This window comes from Equus asinus, chromosome 19 (genome assembly GCF_041296235.1).
Source record: "Equus asinus isolate D_3611 breed Donkey chromosome 19, EquAss-T2T_v2, whole genome shotgun sequence".
Lineage (NCBI taxonomy): Eukaryota > Metazoa > Chordata > Mammalia > Perissodactyla > Equidae > Equus > Equus asinus.
In genome coordinates this window covers 6,151,500-6,165,771 of record NC_091808.1, presented here as the reverse complement: position 1 = coordinate 6,165,771, position 14,272 = coordinate 6,151,500, and positions in this window count along the sequence as shown.

Below are 14,272 nucleotides of genomic sequence, written 5' to 3'. Positions count from 1 at the left end.
AAGTCGAGGTCATACTGGAGTAGGGTAGACCCTTAATTCAATATGACTTGTGTCCTTATGAGAAGAGAATAAGAGACACACACAGAGAGACGGCCATATGTCAACAGAGGCAAAGATGGGAGTGATGTGTCCACAAACCAAGAAATGCCAATGATTGCTGGCAGAGCGAAGACAGAGGTGTGGAACAGATTCGACCTCTGAGCCTCCAGAAGGAACCAACCCTGCTGACACCTTGATTTTGGACTTCTGTCCTCCGTCACTGCGAGAGAATGAATTCCTGTTGTTTAAGCCACCCAGGTTGTGGGATTTTGTTTCAGCTGCAAAGGGGTTCAGAGGTGCATTCAGACCCAGGATTGGAATCCACATCTCCTGACCCACTTCCCTCCACCGGCCTCTGCTCATTTAGTTGCTTGTTATCAACACTCCTCAAGGCATGTGGGGCAGACAAAACAATTGCTCCACTGGAGGGAAAACTCTGAAACACATAGATTTAGAGAATTGCCTATAGCCACGCGTTCCAGCATTGACAGAGTGGTCAGGCTGGCTCCGGTTATAGATTTTTGTTACTGGTACTTAAATACAAGACCAAAATCCCTCCAACCTGACTTTCAAAATTCAATATTGGTGCAGAAGAAAATCAGCCTTTGTTTTTCATATATGAGGGAAATTTCTCTGTTCACAAGCAATTGGAGAAAACAAATGTGGCACCAGATGACTCCTATTTCTCAAAGCCCTACTTCTGACTCTCAACTGTGCTCTGCTGTTTTTCAATAAAGGACAATTGGGCCCATTATGGTTGTGTGGTCCCTAAATAGCCATGGGTCTGTGGAATTTGTGCACTGTGGAGCACAAATTGGGTCTTCTTTAAATTTCTTATTAATTAGATACCTCTTATCTGAACGCAGCGTAATTTCTGCCTGTTCCCCACGGGAAGACCTTATGGCTGTACTAAGCATTGTGGGACCATCTCCGCTGCCGGTACCTGGATTCCATGGGTTGGCTCCCTCCCAGCACAGCTCCAGCCGGATAGGATTCCTGCTGCCGTGTGCTGGCTGCCCACGGGGAGCTGGGATGGAGGATGTGAAGTCAGCTTCTGCCAGAGAGGGAAAAAGTCCTCCTAGTAGCACCAAAAAAACTGAAAGAACTGCAAAACAGATCTCAGTACCTGCCAACTTTTTTTTTATTTCTCTTTTTATTTTGCTGTTGTCCTAGTACTTTGTTCTAAAACAATCTTAGAAGCTCTGAGAAGAGAACTGGGAGATGTTGAAAGGGTGAGAGGGAGAAGGGAAAGGAAATTAGGGAAAATTCAAGCAGGGGAAGGAGGCGCAGCGTGCCATACATATACGAATTTTTTCTCTGTTGTCTTAGAGTTTCAGGGAAGGTCCCATTCCTGAGGACAATAGGAAATAAATAACTTCAGGTTCTAAGGTAGAGCTTCAAGAGACATCCCCAAGGGACTCATCCTGAGTTGACCAAGAAGACTCTGCAAGCCTTGAACCCACGACCATAGCAGGGTTCAAGGCGAAGACTAGAGCATATTGGAGATGCCTGGTAGGAATCATAGTCCAACTGTAGCGGTGGGGGAGGGTGCTAAATTGTTCCCCAAGACTCCCACCTCCAACCCCAAAAGGCTCCAAGAGAACCTTCCTTAGAGATTGTTGGTCTGTGTGTTACTCCCACCTGAACGGTTTCTAGGTTGCAGAAACTCATAGCCACCTTACAGGCCTGGGCTGCAGCTTAGATGGGAGGGCTTGGGAGAGCTGGAACCTGTTCCCCAGTGGGGTCTCTAATGGGGGGGGGGCACTGAATGAAACATCTGTAATAACAGGGCAAGGAGAGAGGGCAGCAATAGAGTTGCATAGACCCCCAATATCTGGTGTGGTAACAATGCATGGGTTTTCTTTGGGCCAGGTGGATGCTGAAAAGATAGCCTGATAGAGCTGACTTTATGGGAACCCACCCAAGAAGGTATCCTTCAAGGTCACGGGGACCTCAGCTGTAAGAGGCTGTGGGGTGGACCCCTGGGCAGAAGCTGAGGAAAATTGCAAAAAAAGAAAAAAGTAGTAGATGATATTGGGACAAGTGGTTAGGCATTTAGTGGGAGATGGGAAGTGATCCTTACTGCAATCTTAACACCAAAATAAATTCTAGATGTGTGGTTTGCAATACAGTAGCCACTGGCCTTCTGTGGCTATTTAAATCCAAATTAATTATAATTAAATAAGAGTAAATACTCACTTATTCAATCACATTAGCCACATTTCAAGTGTTCGAGAACCACAGGTGCCTAGTGACTACCATATTGGACAACACAGAACATATCCATCATCACAGAAAGTTCTATTCAACAAGGTTGCTCTAGATGGTTCAAATGTCTACATGTAAAAACTTACTCTATTAAAGCACTAGAAGAAAAATAAACACAAATTTTAAAATCTTGGAACGGAGAAGTATGTGAAAACAACTAAAAAACCTAAACACCAGGGGATAATTGTTCAACTCACTAAGCAAAAGATTTAAAATTTTCTCTGTATGAAAAATACTCTCATAATCAAAGTTTCACATAGTGAAAAACCAGGGGAAGATTTATAACCCATAAGCAGATAAAGAGCTAATTTCCTTAATAAAATAATAAGAAAAAGACAAATACTCAATAGAAAAATATGCCAGGAGCCAGGTATTTCATAGAAGCAAAGATACAAATGGTCACCAAATATATGACAAGATGTTCAGCCTCACTAATGTCTAAGGAAATGCAAGCTAAGTGATGATGATACCATCATTAAATAATGGAAGAGACTACTTTTCAACTATCAGTGGCAAAAATTTAAAAGTTTGCATGCAGTATGAGCTAGAGTGTAGAAAATCTGGTAGATTCACACATTTTCTGGAGAAGAATAAACTAGAGCAACCTCTTTGAAGATAGTTTGTCCGCAGAAATCTAAATTTAAAATGCACATTACCTTTGACCCAATATTTCCATCATTAAGAATTTCCCCTAAAAATAAATTTGTAAATGTGCACAAAGTTATAGGCACAAAATGGTCACTGGCAGCCTTCTTTGTTACAGTAAAAAAACAAACAAATCTGAATGTCCATTAAAAGGTCTATTTAAGTAAATCACACTACCATGGTAGACTGACATACCATGCACCCATTAAAAATATATGTGCTAAGTAAAGATGCCTAAGGTATAGAATAAAGTGAAAAATGGAAGGCCAGAACAGTGCAGAGTGTGATCCTAACTTGGTTTTGTTTTGTTTTAAGATGTAGAGAATATACATATAGATTTTGCATATATGCAAATATGCATAGACACCAGAGTACACAAGACTTTGCTAATAATTACCCCCAATGAGTAGAACTGGGTGGGTGGGGGGGGGGGAGCATAGTTTTATTTTCCTCTTTAGACCTTTTTGGACTTTTTGGGTTTTTTTACCACATGCATTCTTTTTTTATATTAAAAAGGAAATTGTTTCAAAAACTGATAAAGGTGCTGTATAAATGGAAAATTGTCGTCACTTCCGACTTAAATTTGATTCCGAAAGGATGGTAAGCACCCAAGTAATACAGACAAAGGGACTAGGATGAGTTTAGAAGCTGTGAGATGAGACTCTGCCCCAGCACACATTGAAATCAGGAGCTGCTGAGCCAAATCACGGGGGAAGCAAAGGACACTGTTCCTGAGTCTCCACGTCAAAACGCCGGGCCAGGTATCACCTGACTCCAGCTATTGGACACTCGGGGAGCGGATCCAGCTCTGACTCAGAGAAGGATCTGGTTCCAGGGAATTTTGTCATCCAGACCAAACCATGTGACACCCCAGTGAGAGAAATGACCGGCCAGTATAACGCCGTGGAAAATTGATGTTGGTCTTGGCTCCAGGCTTCTCGGAGGTTTTTCTATTAACCAGAGGTGAACTCAGGTGCGAGGTTAATGGAAAGGTGCAGAGCAGGCTGTCGGGGACTGCTGTGACAGTTTACACGGCTGCGGAGGAGGCAGCTCCTGTGACAAGCGGACGTTCTCTTCTATTATAAAATAGCCCCTGGGACTGTGGCATGGAAGGCCTCTTGTGGCATGGAAGGCATGGAAGGGCTGGAAACTCAGCCTGGAGGAGAGAGACAGGCTGGAGAGAGGCGCAGCTGAGGATGTAAGTGGACAAGTATAAGCCTCGTTTTGTTCTCAGTAGAAACAATGAAACTCCAAGGATAAGGGAAAATGTTTAAATTTTTTAAATTCCCTAACATCCCACCACCCTAAATTAACTGATTTTATTTGTGCATATTCTCTTCCTATCTTCCTTCACATGGATACATAGTTTTCACATTTCTAAATGAAACATACACAACATGTAGCATTTTGCCTTTTTAAACCACACAATACATAGTTTTAATGTACCTTATTTCACCAAGTTGACACACTGTTTCTGTTATTGCATAATTCTACATCATCGGATACTTCTGATTTGATGACCTGAAAGAGATTACTCCAATGAGCATCTTCAATGTATAGTTCCTTTTCTCTTGTTAAATTACTTCCTAAAAATACTAGCGCTGAAATTACAAGACCAAAGACATGAACATTTTTGCAACATGTTGCTACATGGCTTTCCAGCCCAGTTATAATAGCATTCAGTGGCTAGAGTTGTAGAGAGGAATGGATCTAACAAAGATGGCGCCTCAAAGCCAGGAAGAGAGTAGCTGTCTTAAACAGCTGGGCTGTTATAACAGATACCATAGACTGAGTGACTTAAGAAATAGAAACTTATTTCTCATGGTTCTACTGGCTGCATGTCTGAGACGAAAGTGCCAGCATGGTTGGGTTCTGGCGAGAGCTTCTTCATGGCTCATAGATGGCTGCTTTCTCACTGTGTCCTCAGATGATAGAGAGAGCTCCCTCTCTCTTCGTATAAGCCCACTAATCCTATTGAATTAAGGCCCCATTCTTATCACCTCATTTAACGTTAATTACCTCCTAAAAGCTTTATCTCCAAATACAGTCACACTGGAGGTTAGGGTTTCAACATATGAATTGCGGGGGGGTGGGGTGTGGGGCAAATTCAGGCCATACACAGCATCAGCCTTGCCCAGTGGGATAGCTCCTGGACCATTAGCACCCAGCTCCATCCAAGGATACATGACTACATCAACCACAGCTCTGGAGAAAAGCTAGAGTGCCATGTGTGAAAAGGGATCATGCACTCTGCACCTTTAACAGAATTTGGGGGAAAGTCAACAAAACAGAGGAATGAGAAGGCTAGATTTCTGTTCTAAGACCTGGAAACGGATTCCAACCTGGTTTGTTTGTGACTGACATCCATGGAATATGAGCTCAGCTGAAGCAAATTGGGAACAAGGCTATTACGTTCTAGTCCTAAACCTGCCAGTCAACAATCCACTCTCAGGTTCTCCCACCTCCAATCTTTTCTGACCTTATATTGACCTGATATCACCACCAGGACTTTCATAGCTTCCCTGGGATCCCAGGGTAATATCATGAAGACTGGTTTGTTTGGTTAGAGAAGCTCTAAAAGCATTTTTGGCCTCCTGACATCTCCAGCACCTCAGAGACAGGTGATGCAAGAGCTCAGGCTGAGATCAAAGGAGTAAGCTTCACAAGGATTAGTTCATATTGCGTCACCTTTCCAAACTCCTCCCAGTTCAGTCCCCAGCCTCCCTCCCGTCACCATGACAAAACATCCCATGCAAGCAGGGGCTGTTCTTTTTAAGGTAAGATAGAGAAGTGCGCCTGCAAATGTGTTTCTTGCCACATCTGGTCCCCTGCAGGACCTTCGATGCATCCCAGCCAGTCAGCACTGGACAGCCCTGTGTGGATCAACACTGTCCATAGGGATGGTTATTCTGCCCCCAAGACCAGAACTGATAGATGAGGCTGCTCGAGCAAGCACAGCAAGATGAGGAACCCTGCTGTTTTTCCACCTACACACCTGTACCTGAGGCAGAGCGCTGGAGCATTGCTGCTTGCTCCCCCACCCAGCCTTAGCACTCGTTCCACCCCAAATTTAAAACTCTGCATCTGGGTCCAACCCATGCACAAGTAATGTAGATTTTACTGATTTTCCACAGAAGGAAAAGAATGCCATATAGTTTTCCAAAAATCACATGTGATATAGTAAAATGTAATGAAATTTTCCCAATAGTCAGGCTGCTTTTCTTTCTAGGTTTTAGACCAGACTACCTGTCACAGGGTCTCCCTCTCCCCATCTTTTCCCACAGAGCCTCAGAAAAACACCTTTTTTTTTTTTTTATCATCCCAGGCTTTTCAACTCTACTCTTCTGCAAATATTTACTCCCTCTCTTTGAAACAACCCTGTCATTTGGCAAAACTTGACCGGATTCGGCTCCTCAAGCCTATCCCTGGAGCTTCAGCTCATCTTGCCTGTGAAGGTCAAGGTCAAAGGGGGGTTCAGCTGTTACACATAATAAATATATGAACACAGGGGAAAGGAAAAGGGGAATCTGGCCCAGACCCTAGGACCAAATACACTGAAGCTGACATAGAATATAGCCTACCTCAAGTCCACAAGAGCACACACTTGAAATGAGTTAATTAGTGATGAGAAAGTATTTACTTGCTTTCTGCCCACCCTGAGAACTTTGAGAAGGAAGTGACTCTATTTCTTTTACCACGGTGTCCCAAATCTCTAGTGCCCTGCCTCGCACAAAGCGGGTGCTCAGTAACCATTTGATGACTGGTGGACTGGCCCTGTTTTTACACTAACTCCAACCAAGTCTATAAATATATGTATCTCAAAAAATAAAATGAGATGGCAGAGGGCATGTTTAATCTAAACTCAGATGTACTTTGAGTTTGAGAACAAATGTAAAAGGAAATTAAACATTATAATTACACATGCATACATTAAAGTTACTGATGTTACTAATAAGATCGTGGGTGTGGTCGATTGTTGGAAACGTAATCATAATGATGTGTGCTGTTGGCATTTTAATGACTCCACTTTCCAGGTGAGAAAACCAAGGCCTGAAGATGATAATGAATTCACCCAAGTCAGACAGTTACCAATGGCAGAGCCAGAATTTGAATCAAGTGGACTGGCATATGCAAGGTTCTGTTTGTGGTTAGATTCAGTGGTTCTGTGGAGAGGACGCTGGACCAGACATTTGTCCTACTGCTGCCTCTAGCCACTGACCTTTGGGTGACTTGAGGCTAGCTTTAAGCCTGTCTTCTCATCCGTAAATATGTGCCATCTGGAGGTGCTGTGCACAGGTCTGGCATGCTGACATCATACACACAAGACGGGTTGGATCAACCATCACTTCCAGGAGGAGTGGTTTGGCCAAGAGCGAGCCAGCCTGTGGGCCAGTCTGCTGGCAAGTGGAGGAAGGTGACCTTCCTGGGGCCAGAATTACTGCCAGAATTCAAGGACCCCTAGGTTCTACTGCAGGTCTGGGGGAAAAGAATTGTCTAGAACACCCATCTCACCTCAGTGAGGATTTCTACCCTATAAACCTGGGAGTGACTTTGTGCTTCTAACAACCAGGTGGGCAGTGTGGGATAAAGTCACAGCTTTGGAGACCCAGAGAAATGTCTTTGGAGGGAAAGACACAGAGATGCTATTCATTTCTAAGAAACTTCTAGACATTGCTTTGGTTTTCATAAATATAATGGGTTTCCTGAAACAGGGCTGTCGTCTAAAACATTTTAGAGAGAAATTTGGTAGCAAAGATTAGCATAGCAACAGCAAAAATGTTTCCACCAACAGCTGTGTAGGTTGTAAGAACCATCCCCCCCACCCCCAACATTCCTGTACCATCCTGGTTAATCAGAGATTTTTGGTGGACAGGTCCATGACGGGCTGGCAACTCAATGTGCTGTAGGAAGACCAGCACCAACGACTTCACCTGAAAGCTGTTGGCAGTGCAGAATATGAGGCCTTACCGGAGACCTACTGAATCAGAACCTGCATATTTAATACAAGTCCAGTGGATTTCTGTGCACATTAAAGTTTGAAAACCACTGGCCTACAGGTCCTCTGGTCCATCTGACCTTTTTAGAGTCAGGAAACAGAAGCCCAGGAGAGGAAGTCATTTACTTCAGGTGATAGGAAGGTGGTGGCTGTGCCAGCGTAGCCCCCCACCCCCGACCCCTTGGCTGAGGCACGGATCACTACTCCTTCCTCTGCCCTAGCACCTCCCCCCCACCTATGACTCTCTTCTCCTTCCTGGAGCCCCAGAGATGGATGGAAGATGGACCAGCTGGGCAGCCTCCTAGAGCGGCAGACTGCCAGAGACACAAAACACTCCTGTGAAAGAACTGAGATGGGGAAAGCATATTTCTCAGAATACTCACAGAGATCGCACGTATGTGAAGAAGGATGGGGAGACCATGGCTGGTGCCTTTCCCTGTGCCCTAGGCTCACATCCTGAACATACAGATGGATTTTCCCTATGGGAACCTTGGATTCTTTGGTTTCCCTGCGGGAACCTGAGAGATTTCTTTGGCCACACGACTGTGCTAGGTTTGAAATGTCAGGGAACTGAAGTCTCAGAGAACAGTCCTTGACCAACGAACTGGTGGATAAACGCCTTGGCATCCTCACCCTTTAGGGGGCAGGGGCCACTTTGGGGTGAACCCTACTCAGTCTCCTAGAGGACCCTGGGAGATGGAGCCCCAGTGGCCCACAGTGGCTCCCTTCTCAGGAACCCACCCTCAACTGTTCCCCCTCTTTCCTTATCCCATTTCCCAACACCCACTGGGGCTTCCTGGAGTCATCTTCCAAATCAACTCTTCACATTCAAATCCTCACCTCAAGGTCTGCTTCCGAAGGAATCCAACTGGACCGGGGTGAGAAGCCCAAAGCCCATCACCACATGGCATTCTAAGGATGGTGGTTTCCAGTGCCTTCCAGAACGTCCGTCTCCTGAGTAGGCAATGCAGGTTTGGGGCAGAGCCGAAATGCTGTGAAGAATAGAGATGAGGACTGGCTCACTTGAGCTATCGCCAAGGCACCTTTTCCTTTACTCTCCTGGAACAACCCAGCTTCGCACCTACATCCATGAAATGTTTAGAGGACATTGGTTTGGATGAGTGCCAAATTATCCTCCTTCCAGTTTACCCGGCAAGCTCTGTCCAGCTTTGGATGAAGCTCAGAGCTGTTTCTTGGTTGCATAACTGCTTCAAAGATTTGGTTGATACAACATAGCCAATGAAATTTAGAAGTGAGTTGCCAAAGGCTGGTGTATAATGTGAGCTGTTCATAAAGTTCCCGTGTACTCAGTCCCATGGGTGTCAAAATAGAAGGCTCTATATCTACTTTGTTACTCCTTCGGTGTCATTCATAGGTCCCCCACAGGGACAGCAGTGGCTACAAGGGAGTCTAGATTAAGAACTCCCTGACTTTCATTCCAGACCTTGCCTGTGATTTCTCATGTTCTGTTCCCACTAGAGGTTTGCTATTAAGGCAACGCTTTTGGAGATCTCTGTACATCTGGACAGAACCCTGTAAAACTAGTGCAGGGGTCAGCCAACGCTTTCTGTAAGAACCTGACGGTAAATATTTCAGGCTTTGCTGGCCATGTGGTCTTTGTCATGGCTACTCACGCTTGTGGTGTGAAAGCAGACATAGATGACATGCAAACCAATGGGAGTGGATGTGTTCTAATAAAACTTTATTTAGACTCAGAAATTTGAATTTTATATAACTTCCGCATGGTTTGAAATAGTCTTCTTTTCACTTTCTAAAAAACCATTTAAAATGTAAAAATGATTCTTACCTCACAGGCCATACAGAAACAGGCTGTGGGCGGGATTCAGCCTGTGGGCTGTAGTTTGCCAACTCCCGATGTACTGTTCTGTTAGCCACTCTCCACTCTCAGTGGAGGGAAGGAAAATAGAATCAGAGGGAGGTGTCAGAAAAGAAATCTAGGGTGCGTCCTCTTCGCCGATTCCCCCCCTGCCCACATCATCCCTTTGCTCTATCTGCTTGCATGATGGGCAGAGCAAAAATCCCAAGTGGATGATGCCCACAGATGATAACAAAGAAGTCATTAGCCTAGAAAATATTTAAGTATCCAGAAAGTATTTTGATGCCCTGTGCTGGTGCTTCTTTCCTTGTAACTTTCCCTTAAAGTGAATCTAATGGGGAACCTCATATATTAAAAAGATAAAAGTGGAACTTTTATGTAAAGGGATCCAGGGTTGTGGGTAAGGGAGGCTGGAGAACCCAGCAGATTCATTACTACTGAGAGCTAGCTTCCTTGGGGGGCTCCAAGGAACACAGTTTGACAATCACTGTTCTAAGAAAAGGAGGAGGCAAGTCCAAACAAGTGGGTGCTGTTCCTTTTCCAAAGGCAATCTTACCTTCTGAAGATACATGTGGAAAGTTGGCCAGTGTGCTGTTTACCAAATGCCCTAGATTGCCCAGCACATTGAGCTGGGTAGGTCACAGTTTAGCAAAGCATCAACATATAGGCAAAAAATAGCACCTGGTGAGAACAGGAGAGCAAGATTAGCGCAGGAAAAATGCTCTTCAGTTACACAGGAAATCGTGCAATACCCATACACATTGATCCAGACATATTTTTAACGGGCTTGTCTTCCATCTCACAGAAAATGTCTCCGTGATCATGCTGATGAAATATTCCATTGTGTTTTCACAATCAGGAGAGACACTATGGTCAGAATGGAAGGCACACGTGCTTACACTCAGAAGGTCGAAAATTGGGCTTTAAATTCTGGGTATGTCACTTCTGGCTGTAGCCTTGGGCAAGTCACTACCTCCTTGATCTTGTCGTGCAAGATCTTAGAAGGGTAAACGAGAGAGCGTAGAAAGGTGCCTCGCCAAGTACTTCGTGGGAATTCGATAAATATTTAAACTCAATCTATATTTGGAAATCAAATGAAAATTGAAGGCCAGAAAAGCAATCCTTTTTGGTTGCTGTTGTTTTGTGCACATTCACAATGTATTAAATCCTAAAGTTGAACAAAACCCCCAAAGATATTGTGGCAGATAATCTATAAAACAGACAAAAAATTCAAGCCCAAAGATGCTTTCAAAATATATGACAAATTGGATGAGAAAAAATAAAGTTAGTAAACACTACAGCAACCCTCCTTTTAGCTGCCTCAATAGATCCATTCTAAATCATTCCTTGGTTTTCACATGATCTGGGAGCCGATTATATAATTTCAAAAGTGTCTGTAAACTGCTCATTTGCATCTGATTTCTCAATGTCTAATTTGTTTATCAGCCAAAGCTATGTGTATAAAATCGGCTTTTTAATCAGCTCGCAGAATGTGTATAAGCAAATTAATCTTCCGTTTTATGAGAGAAGAATTCATGCACTTGGAATCATCATGCATTTTGCACTTGATACACAGAGGAAATGATTTACACGACTGTGTTAGCATGTGTCTCTATAAACGCCCACTTTAAAAACTGCTGCGAATCTAAGGTCGGTGTGCAAATTATAGATGCATTTTCACACCCCCAGTAGCTGACATGAACACGGACTACTGTTTTCATGGCACATGCAGAAAATGGCTTGAGGGGGTTGCTAGGAGCATAAGACATCTTTGCTTTTTACCTTCATTTGGAAAAGAAAAAGTAACAGCAGCTGGCTCCGTGGAAACATTCGAGGGAAACAGTTGCTGTGTGGCTATATTTCTACCAGGCAAGAGGCAGGGCCATTTCCACTATGCAGCGGAATGTCTTCACTGAGGCCAGCACCATATGTTGCTCCAGGCTACCTGACACCTCCAGCCTGTTGGGTTGTAGCCCTGTGGATTCGCATCTCTCTGTGGGTTCAGGACTTGTTCGCTTTCACAGGCCTGTCTCTGCTCCTGGGTCTCTCTCTAACAAGCAGTGCAGCTTGGGTAAGTGACTTCAGCTGTGGGGCCTCAATTTTCTTATCCATGCATGAAAGGGACTCTGAGGACCCTTTCATAGCATCAGTTGTGACAGTCTGAGACTGCAGCCTTCTAACTCCTCTTAGCACAAATCTTAGGAGCTGTAACCCTGGCCTGAATGCAGACTGAACCGGGTGGAGCTGAGCTTCACTCCGATATGCCATTGAAAGGACTTGCCTTGTCCGGCAATCCCACTCTGGGTATATACCCAAAAGAACTGAAAGCAGGGTCTCCTACAGATATTTACGTGTCCACGTTCATAGCAGCATTATTCACAATAGCCAAAGATGGAAGCAACCCAAATATTGGTCAATGGATGAATGGATAAACACAATCACTCCAAAATTGAGTGGCTTAAGACAATAATAATCATTTATTATCTCTGAGAGTTTCTGTGAGTCAGGAATTCAGACAAGGCACAGAGGGGACATGCTGTCTTGCTCTGCCATATCTGAGCCCTCAGCTGGGAGACTTGAAGCTTGGAAGCTGGAATCGAGCGAAGGATCTTTTATCTGCAAGTGGCCGCTCCATATGGCTTGGGCTTCCTCACAACATAGTGGTCAAGGGCAAGTGGAAGGAGACAGAGAGAGAGGGAGGAAGGAAAGACAAGTAGAAGCTATATAGGGGCCAGCCTGGTTGCAGAGCGGTTAAGTTTGCATGCTCCACTATGGCGGCCTGGGTTTTGCGGGTTCTGATCCTGGACCCCGACCTATAGAAGGCTCATCAAGCTATACTGTGGCAGCATCCCACATACAAAATAGAGGAAGATTGGCACAGATGTTAGCTCAGTGCCAATCTTCCTCCCCAGAAAAAAAAAGCAAAAGAGCTATATTTGCTTTATATGACCCACCCTCAGAAATTCTGTGCTATGGCTTTTGCTGCCTTTTATGACTGGGAAGTTCACACAAATAGAAAATGTGGGCACCACCCCTCTATTGCTTCCCTTAGACAAGTGGAGTAAAACAGATCTGGATTTGAATCCTGACTCAGTCACTTATTAGCTGTGTGAACTTGGGTGAGTTGGCTATTGCTCTTTTCGTGGTAAAAATCCAGTGTTTTAGGTATTAGAATCTATCTTTTACAGCTAAGAAAACTGAGGCTTAAAGAACTGCGTGCTCCATCGCTGGAAGGACATCTCTGGTTACAAAGCATTTGGACACATACCTCACCTGACATTCACAGTCTCCCTGGGTGATGTCACTGCTTTCTTCCCTGGGCCAAACAACTGAATGAGAAACACAATTTCAGCTAAATGACTCACTTGCATGGCCAAGGGTGACGTGACAGAGTGGACTAATAGCCAGCTCTACACCATCTCCCAGCAATAGGATTATACAAACACACCTTTGCTATGTAACTTCTCAGGGCCCTCCCACTTTGGGCGGGGTGTGCTTCCCTCCCCAGCTCTGGGCTGAGTCTCATGACTTGCTTTGGCCACGGGGATGTCGGCAGATCTGCACAGTGCAGAGGCTTGGAATGCACTTTCCCACTGGGGCTTGATCTCTTGCACTTCCACCATCGCTAAAAGACCTAAATGCCTGGTCTAGCCAGGCAGTGCCAGGAGGAGGAAGAGAGCTACGTGGAGCAGAGATGGATGGCCCAAGGGAGCCCAGACTAGGTCAGCCGTGTGCCCAAACTGCAAACACACTCTGAGTGTGTTCTGGTCCTCACCCCAGAGTCATTTCCCCAGAGAGGGAAAAATCTGCCTAGGGGCTAAATGCAAAATAAGGAAACTTTGTCTTGGCATTTTCTGAATCCCACCTCCATCCCTGCTTTCCATACCTGCCCCTATATGACCTGTCCCCACCTCCACCAGGAGCCCAAAGCCTTTATGAGACCCTGATTCTCAAAAGCTCCCTACTGCTCTCTGCAGATGACCCCATGAGATGAATCAGCCTGTCATATTACAGTCTACACAAATGTCAAATAAAAATCTCAGAGCTCTTCAACCAGCCATGCAAGTAATCTCGAGAAATCCATTCAGGCAAATGGATAAAGCACACTGAAATCCAGAGACACACCAGGTTTCATATATTTTCTAAAACACTTCTTAGAGATAATTTAGGTGGAATAGCTATGTAGCTATGTGTAAGGGCAGCTGTGCAGGTTTGGGGATGAGGAGCATTTCGATGTTTAAAGCTATGGCTGTAAAGTTTTTCTTACGGAGGACACAACGCATGCTGCTGTGCTTTAGAAGAACATATATGTCAATGGCTAGTTGCTAGCAGAAGTGCCCTTAATTCACACTTTTAATTAAACATTACCAGAATTTTTCATCCAACTCTAACTCAGCCACTGAATGTTTGTGTGTGTAAACCCTGTGTTCGTGTGTGTGTGTGTCTGTGTGTGTGTGTCTTCATGGCTGTCTTCATCCATACCTATT